Source organism: Hylaeus volcanicus, chromosome 2, assembly GCF_026283585.1.
Source record: "Hylaeus volcanicus isolate JK05 chromosome 2, UHH_iyHylVolc1.0_haploid, whole genome shotgun sequence".
NCBI classification, from domain to species: Eukaryota; Metazoa; Arthropoda; class Insecta; order Hymenoptera; family Colletidae; genus Hylaeus; species Hylaeus volcanicus.
Window position 1 is genome coordinate 21902448 of NC_071977.1, and position 17772 is coordinate 21920219.

Below are 17772 nucleotides of genomic sequence, written 5' to 3' on the forward strand. Positions count from 1 at the left end.
ATTAACAGAGGTTCCACTTTAATAATAAATATTAGCTATATGGCATAAATAGTTGATACTTTCTGCAAGCCTTTACGCGAACTTCCGTCTTCGACTTTTCAGAGCAATACTTTGATTTGGATCTCTTCCTTTCAGGTTTCGACAACGCCTTAGAAGTAGTGGCCACGTGTTTTCGAGATGGTTTCTTTTTTGGTTTCTTCGTTTTAGTTTTAGGTGGTTTGCTCTCGCTGCATACGTATAACGAAACAGCAATTTCATTTCGAGATCGAGATATTTATAAATTATTGGATTGTCCGGAAAGTCCATGACGATTTTTGGCAGGTGGTACAGGTCTGAATATATCGAAGTGGTTGAAAACAAATAACATGTATACATCCCTTAAAAGGTGGAAAGGTTGTGGAACAAAATGTCACCTATGTAATTCAATAAATACATATTAAAATTCAAACGTGTTTTTGAATTTTTCTTAGAAATTTGTACAAACTTTCCGGACAACCTAATAATTTCTTAATGTTTGTCACACACCTTGAATGTATATTTGCTGGGCATATCGGGTCTTTACATTTTTTTTTCATTTTTTGTTACTTGATATCGAATTTTTATCTGTATCGATCGATAAACGAATCATCGCAGTTGATATTGAATTTTATATAAAAAGGATTCGTTTAAGATCAATTACTTGCTCGAGTTGATTCTTCGTTAACCTCTGATCACGGAGGATGCAATGTATCTCAACATTTTCTTCTTTTTCGAGTCCTGCCTGCATTTTCTTGCAACAATTTACTCATTCTAGTAATCAGGGCACTTCATCGTCGATGCTGATTTGTAATTGTGATTATCCTGCGAATTGTTACTATTATTTTTCTTCTATTTTAAGGTTTGAATTCTATGTAACCTATTGATTTTATGGTGTGTTACTGTGACAGGTAACATGGAGTGTGATCTTTTTTCGAACGATTCGAGTTCAATTATCGCGAAAAAACGCTATCATATCTCGTTTACGTGATATGTGCGCGTTAACTATATCTGGAACTAACGTTAATACAGATAAATCGAGATATCGGCGTTCATTAATCAAAGTAGCGATTAAATATCTAGCTTGTCGAGCACTGACAAATTTCAATAGAATAATGGAGAAGGTTAAAAAATGATTGCATTCGCTATCGTTGACTTTCATAATTTCAACTGATATGGAATAAAGTGATATCTTTAAATTATATCGATGTTGTACAATTTTATTCTTTTATTGTAAGCTCTTATCTTGCAAAAAATTATACTTTTTTCTTTGATACAATCAGGAGTAAAACGAATATCAGTAATGACACGAAAATGGTTTAAAAGCCTACTGTCGTTCACGTGAAAAAGAAAAAGACTTTCTTTAAGAATTTTTATTTCACGTTGCAAATATTAGGTTGTCCTAAAAGTTTCTTTTGTGAGTTGCATTCAATTATTTTCTGTGGCAGTGTTTATATAAATAGACAATCTAATTTCTTAGACATTGATGCTGTAACAGTAATGGAGCGAAACGAATTGTACACAATTTTGTAATATAACATAAAACATAAAATATTGTGTATGAATTAAGTATTAATAAAACAAAAGAAACTTTTGAGACAACCTAGTAATTGTGGAACGTCAATGTTCTTATACATAGTAGAAGACATAAAATAATTTTTTGGAAAAAAAATTTAACCAACTTCAAAAAAGGTACGGTGAAAAGTATGAAATAATTTCCAGTTAATTTATATGAATACGCACTAGCTCTAGATATAATTGTTTAAAAGTATGGAAAAATGCAATAAAAAGCATGAAATAATTTCTAGTTAATGTATATGAATCTGCATTATCGACCGAGCATTCCACATTATCGACAGAGTGATCTGCATTATCGACCGAGCACTCTACATTACCGACAGAGTGATCTGCATTATCGACCGAGCACTCTGCATTACCGACAGAGCTATCTGCATTGCCGACCGAGTAATCTGCAGTAACGACTTTTACCGACACAATTTTTATGAAACAATCCGCCAGATGCTTTGGTTGGTCTGAGTTAGGTCTGATAGGTTATCGGCCGATAATGCAGATTGCTCTGTCGATAATGTGGAGGGCTCGGCCGATAATGCAGATTGCTCTGTCGATAATGTGGAGGGCTCGGCCAATAATGCAGATTACTCTGTCGGTAATGTGGAGTGCTCGGTCGATAATGCAGATTACTCTCTTGGCAATGTGGGGTGCACGGTCGATACGGTAGGATACTCTGTTGATAATGTGGAGTGCTCGGTCGATAATGCAGGTTACTCTGCCGATAATGCAGATCGCTCTGTCGGTAATGTAGAGCGCCCGGTCGATAACGCAGATTGCTGCGTCGGTAATGTAGAGTGCTCGGTCGATAACGCAGATTTCTCCGTCGGTAATGTAGAGTGCTCGGACGATAACGCAGATTTCTCCGTCGGTAATGCAGAGTCCTCTGCCGATAATGCAGATTACTCTGTCGGCAATGCAGATAGCTCTGTCGGTAATGCAGAGTGCTCGGCCGACAATGCAGATTACTCTGTCGGTAATGTAGAGTGCTCGGCCGATAATGCAGATCGCTCTGTCGGTAATGTAGAGTGCTCTGCCGAGAATACAGATTCATATATATTAACTAGAAATTATTTCATGCTTTTCATTGCATTTTCCCATACTTTTAAACAATTATATCTAGAGCTAGTGCGTATTCATATAAATTAACTAGAAATTATTTCATAATTTTCACTGTACCTTTTTTGAAGTCGGTTAAATTTTTTTCCCAAAAAATTATTTTATTTCACTCTTTTTATTGGCAATCTATAACCAATAGGTTTCATGCAATAACAGCAGTTATGAGCAATATACAGGATGACTCAAAATCGTTGGAGGTCCTTGAAAAGGCTTGTTCCGCGGGGGAGGGGGGGGTTGAAACAATTTTTCCTTAGCGAAAATGTTGCTCGAGGCTTTGTTAAGGAGATATTCCAGAAACAGAGACTCCCGACCAATCAGAGCGCGAGTATGCCGGAGGAGCGCTTGCGGGGCCTATGCTACCGCAGCCTCGAACAACATTTTCACATTTAAGAAAAAATTGTTTCAAATCCCCCCCCCCGAAACACCCTATTCAAGAACATCCAACATTTTTTTTGATTTTAAACAATAAAAGTGTCCATAAATTTTTGCAAATGGTTACATCACGAATTTATCTATTATGAAATGCGGAAGGTTCCATCGCGCTCGGTAATTTCCTCACCGAGTTACATCATATAATAGGAATTTTGCGATAACAATAGTTATAAACAACACAGAAATTCATAAATTTTTGCATCTGTGATTATTGCGAAAACCTCTCCGGCAGCAAAATGTAAGGGGTTTCATCGATTTCATCGGTTTCAGGCCAAACATACGTGAAATAGTACGCTTTTTGCGATAAAAAGTGATATAAAGTGGTAAAAAATAAGAAAAGGACAAATGTTTTGTTATGGGACCAAATGGCAAATGCTCTTCCAGATGCAAGAAGTTTCGATCTGATTGGTCCATCCGTCTCGGAGTAAGAAGTAAGACAAAATGTTTCTGTTTAAAAAAAAAAAACGGGTAAAAAATGACAAATCACAAAATGTTTCTTTTACGCGACCAACTGGAAGAAATATTCGACAAGATGCAAGAGGTTTCACTCCGATTCATCAAGCCATCTCGACGTAATCGGCAAGCATACCTAAAAATCACGGTTTTTTGGTAAAAAGACGGGTAAAAAAATGACAAATCGCAAAAAGTCTTGACAGCAGGATCACCGGGGGAACATGCTCTACAGGATGCAACAGGATTCATTCCGATTGGTCAAGCCATCTCGGCGTAATCGGTGAACAGACATAAAAAAAAAATATATATATATATATACATGTCGAATTAAGTAACCTCCTCCTCCGCGTACCGAGCAAACGGGAAGGTAAACGAATGCACTTCTCCTCAAGAAGTGGCTCATAGTTTTAAATGATCAAAAATTCAAAGGTCCGTCATTTGATTTTTTTTGAGTCAGAGGTGTTTGGTTCTAGTTAATCATCGAGTTAATTTCGTTCGCGGTATACATGGTCGCGTACCGAGCAAACGGGAAGGTAACGAATGCACTTCTCCTCCAGAAGTGGCTCATCTGCGATGCTCTGGACCGAATGGAGGCTGCCGAACGGACGGCTGGAGAGATATTCCGGTTCGTGAATAAATTGCCGATGGCAAGGCCACTACTAACGGCCGCCAGTCTGGCGTCGATATTCCTGCTGCCGTTTTCCACGCGCTTCGAACACGAATCCTGATGCACGCACCGTTCCTCCGGTTCGCGTGTCTTCCTCTTCTTCCTCCCACGTCGATCGCCTTTCATCTTCACTTTGGTCCCGACTGATCCGTGATGGACCGTAATTCGACTTTACGATGCATTATATTAGGTGCAGAAATTCGCACTGTGCCTTTCTATGGTAGATTTACCATTTATTTAAAAAGATAATAGAAAAGCATATTGTTAGTTTCATGATATATTCGTACCCTTTATGGATATTGAAGAGATTTGTTTGAATTTTTCATTATAAATATAAACATGTATGTATCTATAATGAAAAATATATTTGGAAACTTTAAACTTATTTATTTACCTCTGAGAAATTTCTTCAATATTCATAGAGGTTACGAGTATTTATGGAATTAATCGTAGTTGTAAAAACAACGATTTAATAACGATTGAATATCAAGGTACAGAATTAATTTCTACACCTAATGTATTATATTCTATGTTTACAATAACTAAACTTCATTTTCTTATGCATTCTCTTAATAACGAGGAGCCCCTTAATCTCTTGAGAGGTGAATTCTTAATGAATTTCTTTTTGCTCTAATGAAATATACACAAACCAAAGCAATTTTGATCTGTAAATCGATTTTAATATACAAATATACTGTCTCACATTATACATGTTACATATTTTAATTCTAAAACGTATTGTTCTCATAAATAATGATAATCTTAATATACAAACGAACGTATATCCACATGTGTGTCAATGTGCCCGACGAGGTTAAACAGATATCGAAGAGGATTCCTTGAAGTAGAATTAAAATATTTGTACTTTTTACTTTCAACCTAGGGTTTACTTAGAATTCAATACTACTTTAGCTGTATCCTCTGATTCCGGCCTACGAATCCTTTTTACTTATGCACGTGCCGTTCCTCCAGTTCGCGTGTCTTCTTCCTCCACCTTCCACGCGTCGATCGCCTTTCATCTTCGGCTTGGTCGCGACTGATCCCTCCGAGATATGGATCGTAATTCGATTTTACGAGGCTCGCGATTGCGCTCGTGACGCATTCACGACCCACCTTGCGCCACGGAAAAATGGATGTTCTTGTAAATGAAAGCTTGCTGCACCAGTCTACCCCGACGGTTTTCAGTCGGGAGATTATGTCGCGACTTTTCGCTTAATCCCCCGCCAACGACGTCTGGATATCTAAGACACGCTTTTACCATTTCGGTAAAGAAGCTACTTAACTTTCTTTACGCTGAATTAATCTGTGGCGGAAAAAGTCGCTGTGCTGGAATTAACTTGGCAGTTTGAGTTTTATGATCGCACACCCGTCCCACGCTTTCGGAGGATGATACATGAGGATGGCACCCCAACGAAAATCACAGGAATTCAAATTTAAAGTGGAGCCAAGAAAGAAATTGATACATTAATTTTGACAATATTATAGAGTGTGAGAACCTGAAGTGTGAAACGAAAGGGTTTGGACCGCGCTATAGTTTGAGATGTGACTGGAAGAATGGAATTCACAAAATTTGTTTAATAAAACTGTGGCCCACTTGATTGTTTTATTAATTGTATAGAGTATCAAGTCCAAGGTGACTTAAAATTCTATAGAAAAATAGTTTTGTCACACTAGAGGCGACCTCATAGTGCAAAGGGTTAAAAATTATTTCACTAGGAAAAATACTCTATAAGTATAATAAAAAAAAAAACATACATCTCGAATTGAGTAACCTCCTCCTTTTCGAAGTCGGTTAAAGACTACTTTTCTTAAATATTATCCCAATTCAAATCATTCTTCATTGAAGAGTAATTGGTATGTTTGCATCTAATTAGCTTCAAATTAAAGAAAAATTATTTGTGTTTCAACTTCAAATACTTAGAAATACTTTCTAAAATATTCCACGCCTTTGTACAGACCTTTTTCACTGATAAAATCGTAGGTATTACTTATTGCTGTTGTTTTGGCACATTCTCTTAGCACGAATAGCGATAGATGCTTTTCCTAAAAATATTTAAAATCATTACTAACCAATACTTAACTAATTTGTGATTTCAATCACCAACTAATCACGTTTCTTTTGAGTAGCTTCGTGAGCGGACGCCCTAATAAAGATTTAGTTTCCGAGATATCGGACCACATAAGTTTTACCCCGCTAGGTCGCTGAAATATCACGCTGTGCGTGCTGACGTTTAAATTTAAAAGCCGTTTCACGATGCTCGTAATTTCGAAGGATAATTTGCCACGACACAGCGCAGGTAAACGTATTTTATTGTCAGGATGGTTACAGAGCATTACTAATTGAGAGGCGCCTCGAGTCTTGCGCGAAACTGTTAACCGTCCAACGTTTGAACGTCGCCCAACGAGCTATCAACGCGCAATAATGGATTCGCGTGAAAGGATATTCTTTGTATCCTTTATTCGTTAAACTGCAACGAGGAAGCACGCCGTTTGCTGCTCGTAACCGTAGACTTTGCGACGCATTGTTAACTGTCTCCGCGTTCTTCGACAATCGGGAAACTTTGCGTCTACCGCGAGACAAGGGAGAATTATGCAAAGACTATTACGAGCGAGGAACTTTAGTTTTCATCGAGGAACACAATGGTGGCAAAGGAAAGCTCCTTCGTGTTTCGTTTGGGTAAATTACGAAGGGGTACGAATAAACGAGCAGCCAGCCGAAAGCAAATTACATGTATTTGATTACGCGGTGGATCTAGGTGGTTGCGGGAACAAAGCGCGGGGGGAATTGTTGTTTTCTGTGTAAAAGGGGTCGTTGCGCGTGAGAATAAAATTATAATAAATGTGCATAAAGGGGAAGAACGGTTGCAGGATTTGTTATGAGGGCTGTTTGAATTTTTCCGACCACAAAACACGGTCTGAAAATTTTCTCACGAATAAAGGGACAGGATTGAATTTATGTATAGTATTCAGTTTTTACGATTACTAATCACCGTCTTGTGATGGTATTTTGTATTGAAATATAGGTTCACCTTGGCACGATGAAACAATTTTATTAGTTCGTTGAGCTTGAATTACTTTTCAGTTTGATGTTGATACATATTGTTTGTAGACCATAGTAGTTTAAAGCTATAATAGATACGTAATATTTATTAACATAATAGATAAATTAGAATGAGAAATTAAATGAGACTTTAGAAATACATTTTCTTTCCGTATTTGTGTCTTTGTTCTGAAAGCTTCAATTACTTTTCTTTGGGGGACAAAAGAATTATTCTTTGTGTGCATTAATAATAATAAAACTATAAATTACGACGTTTTCTTTTAGAAGATCATTCAGTGGGCAAATATTTTTTTTCTGCTCTGTTAATTCCCCTACTAATTATGCAAAAAAATACGATTTTTATTGTTATTATATTCCTTATTATAATGAAAAGATTTTTTCCCCAAAAGGGCCACTATAATTTTAGTTTACAATAAGAAAGTATGCCTATCAGCTTATTCGTGCTGAACATCATCTTTTACGTCTACTTTCATTTAAAATAAAGATAATTGGATGTATTCCACATGCTAGTTGCATTTCAAACCTTATTTAAAATTTTAAAAACAAAACCTTGAAGCCCCTTTTGGAACACCTTTTGCTATCTTTTCTCATTTGAATCCCCAAAAAGCTTACTTAGCCCTGAAAGAATCTAATCTATCATACGACTAATTCCCAATAAACAAATCACCAGAAGAACGTGTCAATAGATTTAGTTTAACATTTCATGCAACCACTATTTTATCAGGAAAAACAAAACCAGTCTCTCACGAGCGAACGTTTCTTTCATCGAATAGCAATTTCTTTCGTTCCCCCCGTTCGGCTATGCATATGCAAGGGATGACTTCGTTACATGTCCGTTGTTGATTTACATAATTGGAGGTGCGAAGTTTTTTGTTAGGACGAGGAGAGTGTCCAGCGGCGCGACAAACGGAGGATAATCGATGCTATATCCGTTCGAGACGCTTCCCCCGGTAAATGTAATTTCGGTGCACCTGAAGGAATCTGCAAGGCTAATTCAGACCTATTTTTATCGTAGCCTCTCCTTCGCGATCGGAAATTCACTACGGTTTCCAAGATTTTTTAGACGCCAGGAATACAATTCAGTGACGTAGACATGGACTATTCGTGGATAATGGGATTCTGTTTTTTTAATAACAGAGTGTGTCAGTCGACGTGGTTTTGTAGACATTTAAATAGTATTATCTGTTATGTTTCATTGCAATCATGTGTACTTTAATTTAAAATAACAAAATTGGGTACATGTATATTGCATACCATTTGTGTTTGATTAAAAAAATCAAATTCTAAAGACCCTCGTGAAAAGTCTATTATTTATGTCATTATTTATTTGACAATTTCTTTTGATAAATCGATGATACTTAATGAATAAATGGAAACAAATTGGAATTTTCTTTGCAATTTTCAATTATGTTTTTAAGGTCTTCTTCGATGAAAATCTGTAAATAATATTGCAGTAAATAATAAAAGCAATTGCTTATATAATTCAGAAAATATTATTGTATTATATTTTGTATCGTATTATATTTTTCTCTTATCTATTTGGTTTTCAATTTTATTAGGTTGTCCCAAAAGTTTCTTTCCTTTTATTAATAATTAATACATACACAATATCTAATGTTTTATGTTACATTACAAAATTGTGTACAATTCATTTTGCTCCATTACTGTTACAAGATCAGTGCCTAAGAAATTAGATTGTCTATGTATATAAACACTGCCACAGAAATTAATTGAATGCAACTCACGAAAGAAACTTTTAGGACAACCTAATATTTAACAGAAATTTAATCCGACTCTCGCTTTATTTGTCGACAGTACATAACCACATCGAACTTAATTCTCGTTTAATTTTTGACAAAGTTTACATAAATTTTACGTAAATTGCCCACAAAAATCTTCCACAATTTGAACCGTAATTAAAAATAGAATAATTAAAGAAATTTACATGGCACAATTATATTATACCAGAATTAAAGATGTGTTACCGTCATAAATTGCATAAAAACAAAATATGTAATAAAATAGTGGTCTCAAAATAAAATGTGAATTGCTAAAATGATATGTGAATATCCTAGTTGTTACGTCGTGAAATCTCTGTAACGTTTGAAGATGAACACGAACGCTCAGGTATAAAAGTTTATTTTGGTACGGGTAGGCATATTCTTTCATTGTGTACTTTGAAGTGTACCGTTACACGCGAGTACACCCCTTGAATACGCCACTGATAAAATTCCAGGAATTCCCTTTGCCAGAAGCAGACTAGACGAGAACGGCAATAAGATTGATACGCGCTACCAGAGATTCCACCGTCTGGTTTCACCTTGCGTGCTATCCAAGGTGGTCGGAATTAAACTTTATTTTCCACTCCTTTTCGTCGAGCTGTAGATTCTTGTTGCTCGAAATTACGCTAATAAGTGCTCCAGTTTCCCCGAAGTTGAACGAAACTTCGTGAAAGTCTCTCTCGGGAGATAACTTTCATGTTTCGTTCAGGGCCAGAGAAATTTACTTCTCCGTAGTCGCCTAAATATTAGTATTAATTAGAGCTATGAAATTTTAATACACTGGTAAATTGCAATGATGGCGATGAAAGTCGAGACGAATTCGTCGTGGACGCGTAATTTGCAATATTTAATCGCTACATGGACTCTTTGCATTCACTGGACGAGATTTACACTTTTAAATGCAATGTCTGATAAATCTATATTTTTTCAGCTCTGACATTCTTATTGCAGTAGGTCGATATATTTAGGGAATATTTTTATTATGTATTACAATAATAAAAAATACTTTGAGAAGAGAGATAAAGGAAATAAAGTACTGTATGATGGCAGTAGGAGACAGGGGTATTAGTACTCGTATCTTATAACTAGATTGTCGATATTTACGCATTTATGACAAATACATAGATATATGAAATGTAAACGATGAGATACAAGGTTTAGAAGACAAAGCATACTTTAATTCAAGTTTCTCCTTTTCATTTGTGTATATATTTACATATTGTTGTATGCAGTGCACTTATATTTATCACTTTTAGTTCAACTATTTTTAAAAGCAAGAAGTGATAATAATTGTTATTCAATTTTTCCCAAGAGAGAAAAACAGCAAAATCAGCTAAAGTATTGTTGAATTCTAAATAAACCCCAAGAAGAGTCATCGACATGACTTCAGTAATATTCTTCGAATTTATTTTCATTCGTAAAATGTCAAAAATAAAAAATATAAAAAATAACTTAGCTCTACCTTAGGAAACCTTCTTCAATATCTGTTTCAATAGCTCCTCTTTATGAAAGAAAGATATGCGAGAAAGTCAAGTTGGAAGAAATAACATTCACAACATTGTTTTATTATAGTCAAAATAATATTTACATTTCCTCGTCAAAAGATCCAATTTCATAATTGTATCATTTCGAAAGTGGTGCACTTAGCTTCGATAAAGAAAGCAAGAGGAGAAGAAAAGTAAGAAGTACACTCTTTCCTCCGCCCAGAGGAATACGTGCATCGCGAAAAGAGTATGGTTGTCGATCCTAACCGAACGTGTCGAATATTTCGCCACTGTTTGGCTCAACAAACCGTAACATCCCGCTGGAAAATCATGCACGCTGCCATCGTTTCCTATCGCGTCCGTTTATCTGAAAACGGATGTTTTATTTTGTTGCCCTTCGAATAGCATAAACGTGCGTTCAGAGCGGGAGAGAGTGGACGTTGACGAGGTTCATTCACAGCGTCCGGCGTAAAAAGAAGACGTCCACTCGAAATTCCCAGAGACCACTCGTGCCTAAAAGCACTTGGATCGGTATGTGGATCAATTATATGAAAGAAACGTGGCACGAATTAATGGGCGCCGGACTATAGGAAGAAAAGGAAAAAGAGGAACCGAAGTGGAACCATTCGAATCGTTTTTTTCTTTTGCGCCGCCCTTTTTTTCGCGTTTAATTCGCCACGACGGGATGGCCGAACTGTACAGCTGCCGTGTTTATTTTAACGATTTCGCGAATCATCGAAGCGAAATAATTGCATCGGCTAACGACCTTTGACATTGGCCGACGCCGTTCGAGGTTGTATTTCACGTTTCCAGCATTCAATTAACTCGCGGAAGGTCTCGTTCCAGGCAAGGCATTTCTCAATATACTCTTCCGCGCCCTCCTCCTCCATCTTTTATTTTATTTCGCTTCCTTACGGTAAAATTAACCTTCAGCCTCGGGTTTCTCGATACCGGCGCAAAACGAACCCCTGAAGCGAGGTTTTCAAAGATCAATGGCGTCCAGGGTACGTCGCCTCGAACCTATGAGGTACTATTTGTAACAAACGGAATTAGGATACAACGGAATTAATAATATCAATGAATAAATTTTAAATGGATTTTTGTGGCGAGAAGAATATTCTTTACACAAAAATTACCTTTCCTGTCACTCGTATTTAAAAATGAGATTTGAGGTAGAAGGGTGAAAAGGGTTACTGAGTTTAAAATGGAATCAGTTGTTATAATTGGCGAGAGTTTAGAAAAATATTAAAAAGAAAGAAACGAGAGCATAGACTGTGGGTTGGTGACAGTGATGGACAAAACTCTAGGCTTTGAATGAATCTGAAGTTTGCCGATGTGTTTCTCTTGTTTCCTTCTTTGGAAAATGTTCAAAAGAGGAAACGAGACAAACATATCGATAAACTTCAGATTTATTCGAAGCTTAGGGTTTTGCCCATCACTGCTTGGTAAATAGCACTTCCCATAGAGAAGAAGATACACTTCCATTAGAGATGTTTGAAGTCCTTGTAAGTCCGTAAACTGATTTGAAGCTATAACATAATTTTATGCCAATATATGTATACATCAGTAAAAGAAAAAAGTATTATACAATATAGACACAAATTAGAATCTTACATTACTTGAAATAGAGTATGGTTGTTTTCGGTTATTTTTCTTAATGCTTCAACTCCCTGATTTCTATCTTTCATGACGCAAGTTCCTGGCCCCGTAAACATACTCTTCATATATCCCTAAGAACTGTATTCCTTTCTAATGGCTATTTTTCTTTACTTTTTTATCATTATTTATAGAAAAACATTCAGCAATCATAGACCGCACTTAATGTCTTATTAATATTATGGTATAAAACTAACGATTATTTAATTTTACATGGATAATAAATAGAATAATAAATTAGGTGGACTGGAAAGTAATGTCGTTTTTGCAATTTTAAATACTTGTCTATCACTCATCAGGTCATTGATTTTTATCGATCTGGCATTGAAAATTTGCACACTAGATGGCAAGAAGCTGTTGATAACGAGGGCGATTACATAATTAATTAAAAATAGAAATTTATCAAAAATTTGTTTGGATTTAATGTGAAAAAAAGCGACATTACTTTCCAGTCTACCTAATATACTGTTTTGGTTAGGTCTGGGTTAGAATATTAAAAGACTGATATACTTGATGCATATTTAACTTTGGAAAATTATATGGGAACACTCATCTAAATATTAATGGTAAAGGGTGAAATGTAAAACTACACTTGCTCTTTACTTTCTCGATTCAATAATTATCCAGTTGAACCAACTTTCTACTCGCAAAGAAACTGGCGCCAGTCGAGTAGTGGCACCCAGTCTTCTTTAATCTTTGCACCTGCAAAGTCTGCGTTAAAAATTAATAACCTCTCAGTCTCGCGTTTCGCGATCTCCGCGTAAAACGAACGTCGCGGCAACCCTTTTACACTGGTCCACCGGTCATATTTCCCTTTCTCGCGCCTATTACGTCCCTTTTCGATTTTCCGCCACCGGTCTTTTTTTCCTTCTTCGTCTCGCTGCTGTCGCCCGGTTTTTGCCTTTCGTTTACCTCTAAGAGGGCACGTTTTATGAATGGACATTCGAGAGAACGGAGATTGCTACTTCGTGAATACATTTCGTGGCGCGGAAGATCGGCAAAAAGAAGTCGTCGTGGCGCAGACATTGAAAGGAAGCGAGCTCAAATCGCTCTACCATGCGGAGTGCCGTGTAATTTGTTCTGTGACGTCTTTGTACGCATTTTATCTTCCTTTTTACATTCTTTCCATCGATTTGATGCAATAACTGTTTTTACAGTTTGATGCGAGGTGCGATCTTGCCGATTCGACGCGTATCTCATCGGATACTGATTGTTTGTGAGACATGGTAGTTCGAAGCCATAATAGATACGTAATTATTATTAAAATAGTAGATAAAGTAGAAAACGAAGGTGTACATAACGTGTATGACTTTAGAGGCGTGCAAGATCGTAAACGACTGAAATACATTTTCTTTCTGGATTTGTGTCTTTGTTTTCAGAGATCGCCAATCCTTTAAAAATGTTGTACTCTCGTTACTTCAGAATTTAGACGTGTATCTATTTCAATTAAACCATCAACTATAAACCCTTTGCATTCGAGAGGTGACTCTCAGTCACCACTAGGTTTTCTTTAGGTTTCATTTCTTTGGAACTCGAACTTAATAATAAATTACCAATAAAATGATTGTCGTTGAGGCAAAGCTGACCTGATTCTCAAATCTCAAATTAAGGATCTCATTTTCGAAGTTAATTTAAGCTTAGCATTCGCGTCAATAGAATGCTAAGAAAGCATCTCGAGTTGCTGATAGATACCAGAAAAAAGGCCTCGAGTGCAAAGGGTTAACTCCTTAAGCTTTAAGCCCAAATGTCCTTTCCAGCCTTTTCTACCGTCTCGTTCAATAATTTGTTCAATAATCGTTATCTGTTTTACACATCCTTCAACTTTTCTTCGCGTTCCTCCAAACAGCTCCAAAAACACTTCATTTCAATTACCATATCACCCTTTTCTTTACATTTCTGAACAAGCATCTCCATCAAATCCCGATCAAACACGCCCCTCTGGTTTATTCAATAACATCCAGAGAAGTGAAAATCACGTAGCCTAAAAGATCGTCCGACAGGTATAGACTAAATAGCCGTGTCTGGTCGTCATTTTTCATGATTTTCCTCTCTTCCCGTCATTCTCGCGTCCTTCCGTTACGCTCTTCGTGTAAACGAGCTCCCTTCGGGTTAAGCGTTTCTTGGTGGTTACGGAAGACAAGTGGCTGGAAGATGTTTGGTCTCTTTTCTCCCGCGTTGAGCCACCCTTTCCGCCTTCCTGCCGCGTCCACTCTTTTCTCCTCGTTCGGTTCATTCGAGCGGGCATGTTTTATGAACAGCCTTATGGAGGTCTCGCGGCGCCAGCTCTTCCGTGGATCGTCGCCATTTTCCGCATACCGCCTCGTTACGACCAACGTCGAACCGTAAATGAGATATCGGAATTAGAGTCGAACCCCCCGCGGAATTCGACCGGCGAATTATTCTGGAAGTCGGCGGTCCAGGGGCTTCGTTGATGCGGACAAAACCGTTTCTCTATCGTGGATGAAATGTAGGTCGTAGAAAGTTACGGAAGGTAGTTCGAGCCAATTCAGCCAGATTTCTGTAATTAATTTAGCTTTTGTCTGGGCCACGGTTATGCAAAGCAGTGCTCTCTATGCAACGTTCGTTCGATTGTGTTCTGTCAAAGACAATCCAGGCCTGAGTTAGGTCTGCTGGATATCAGGTTATACGAAATTAAATGAAAATTGTATTGTTATAATTGTGGAATATTTTAAAGCTCGTTAAAAGGTACTTCAGTGGTTCAGGAGTTGTGATTATGTGGTAAAATTGTATACAGGGTGTGGCAAAAATGTTGGAGTTCCTTGAAAGGGGTGGCTCGGAGGTTGATTTGAAACAACATTTTTGATAAGGAGAAAGTTTGGTATATGATTTTGTTTAGCTATTTTCAAAACAGTTACAGTTTTATACACTCCTTGAATGAATTAAATTTGTCTACAAACTGTGACCAACTTGTTAACAAAAACAAACACTCGTTGTACATCCTATTTATATCTGGAAAATGATTTATGAAATGGCTGCTGTTTTCGTCATTTTATCGACTAGTTCATATTCAAGTCAATTTTTATTTATATAGTGTTCAAATGATACGAGTACGTATGCAACATCACTTTTAATTTAATTGCATTAACTTCTTATTTTTATTCAGAATACCTATAAATTGATAACGTGGAATGCTATTAACAATATTGTGAACCAAATGTTCGCCAACTATTTCGTCCCGGAACACCTGTTTAAAGTTAACGATAAGAACGAAGATTGCATCACGCGGCGTGAGTCACGCGAATGATTCTCATTGGCGTTAGACGAGAATTCCATGAACCGCCGTCATTAAATGACGTTCACGGCGGGCAATATGCGTGAAACGAGCTCGGCTTTTACCGAAAATGGCCTTCCCAAATTTCGTATCCGGGCATAAAATTATGACGACTCACTCGAAATTAACCCAACCGCCTGTAACACTATGTCTTTAATGGCCTCATAACCATTACGTGGCATACTTTATGGTAAGTTTACCAAATATGCGTAATATAATCTCGTTATGGCAAAAAATGTCGTGCAAAGTAATTACAGGGAGAATTGTAACACTACTACTCTGGTGGCTGCCTGTGTGTGGTACACATTTAAAGATATAGCGATGATAAAGATACAGATATTACATGCACAGTATTTTTGTTTTCGTTAGGGTTCAGAATTTTTCGACGAGGTAAGTTTCATACTCGTAGGTTTGCATAGAGAATACAAAAGAATATTTCTGATTTATTTGGTCCATGATTTTGTTTAGATATTTTCAAGAGCATTCGTAAATGTATGAATACTTGAGTATGGTTCTTAAATATGGTAATAATTTCAAAAATATTTATACATTGGAAGATTGAGGTTCCATTGAGAAATAATTCTTCCCGAAATCACCTCCCGAACCACCCCTTTCAAGGAACTCCAACGTTTTTGGGACATCCTGTATAATTCTTTTAGCATAGGGCAACAATTGAGGGAAAATCTTGTTTATTCAAAAGTTGTGTATAGATTATGTATAGATTGTGTATAGGTTCACAATATTGATAATAGCATTCCACGTTATCAATTTATAGGTATTCCGAATAAAAATAAGGAGTTAATGCAATTAAATTAAAAGTGATGTTGCATACGTACTCGTATCATTTGAACACCACATAAATAAAAATAGAGTTGAATATGAACTAGTCGATAAAATGACGAAAACAGCAGCCGTTTCATAAATCATTTTCCAGATATAAATAGGATGTACAACGAGTGTTTGTTTTTGTTAACAAGTTGGTCACAGTTTGTAGACACATTTAATTCATTCAAGGAGTGTATAAATCTGTAATATTTTGAAATGCTCCAATTTATCTTTTACAGAGCTAAAATTATTACCGAGCCAAAACCTATCTGCAGGACATTTACATCAATACAATTTCTAGTTTAATCATTACTCTAGTTTAATCAAAATCTTTGCAAACGTACCTACAAAAATAGAACCTAAATAGGAATTTATTTTACTCTGTAAATATTATAATATAAACTTTATTCTGTATATTTCTTATATTCTTGCATACTGTATGCATTTTGTAGTTTCTTGCACATTCAAACTACCTATAAATGCATAAATGGATAAAAATCCGCAGTCTAATCATTAAATTAAATTATTTTCTTTGCATTTACAATAAACCCAAGCTCTATAAAATTTCATCCCCTTCTTCATTTACGAGTTTAATCTCTTCAATGCCAACACGAGCATCAATGATATTAATAATTCCGCTTTGTTCAAGTGAGGACTTCGAGTTCTTAGCATTTCAAAGAAATATCTTCATCGATTAACCCGTTTCCGATGGAATGGATCGAGAAGCGCAAAAGACGAAAGATGCGATGACTCGCGATCCTTAGAAGGACCGGTTAACGTAACCGATATTTATAACCGGAGCCCTTTTTGCTTCATCGTCCCGTGGTTCCGTTTCACGGTCGTCCTTCCACTTTACTCGATTCACAGCTTTCACGGGTGCAACTCTCACGATGTCAGAGCAAGTGTGCGATCTTTTCCGCGAAATTCACGTGTTCGTCTCGTGGAGGTGGCGTTTAAATTCCACGTATGGGCGAAACGATCGGGGAAAGGAATTTATCGTTCGCAACGCGACTCTTTAGACACGGCTATTATGCGTCTGGCGAGGCAGCCATTACCAGGTGAATACAAACGAGCTTCTGATGGCAGCGACGGAGTTCCTCCCCAGCAATGAAGTTGTACTTCGTGGAACGAACTGCTCACAGTGGCGGCTTCTGTATTTTCGCGATATACATACTTTTATTTGCAAACTTTCCTTGTTTTACAGAGACGGTTTACAATTGCCAGGGGCGCGTTATAATTTTATGGGAATCAAGATTTTATAGAATTTGGGGGCGACAATTAAAGGAAGAATTAACATGAAATAAAATATTATGTGAAACATGAATTAAAAACATTTTCGAAACTGATTTTATTTGGTTAAAGTAAAGAAATTACATAGCACACGAGAAATGTTCAGAACTAATATAAGTATACTCATA

At 36.7% G+C, this 17772-nt stretch overlaps 1 protein-coding gene across 1 annotated transcript in view; it reads right to left on the minus strand.

Moving 5' to 3' along the window:
• The window catches only part of LOC128872543 (uncharacterized), a 175815-nt gene that overhangs the window by 3046 nt on the left and 154997 nt on the right, over nt 1-17772 (minus strand). The gene's annotated exons all lie outside the window — the stretch shown is intronic.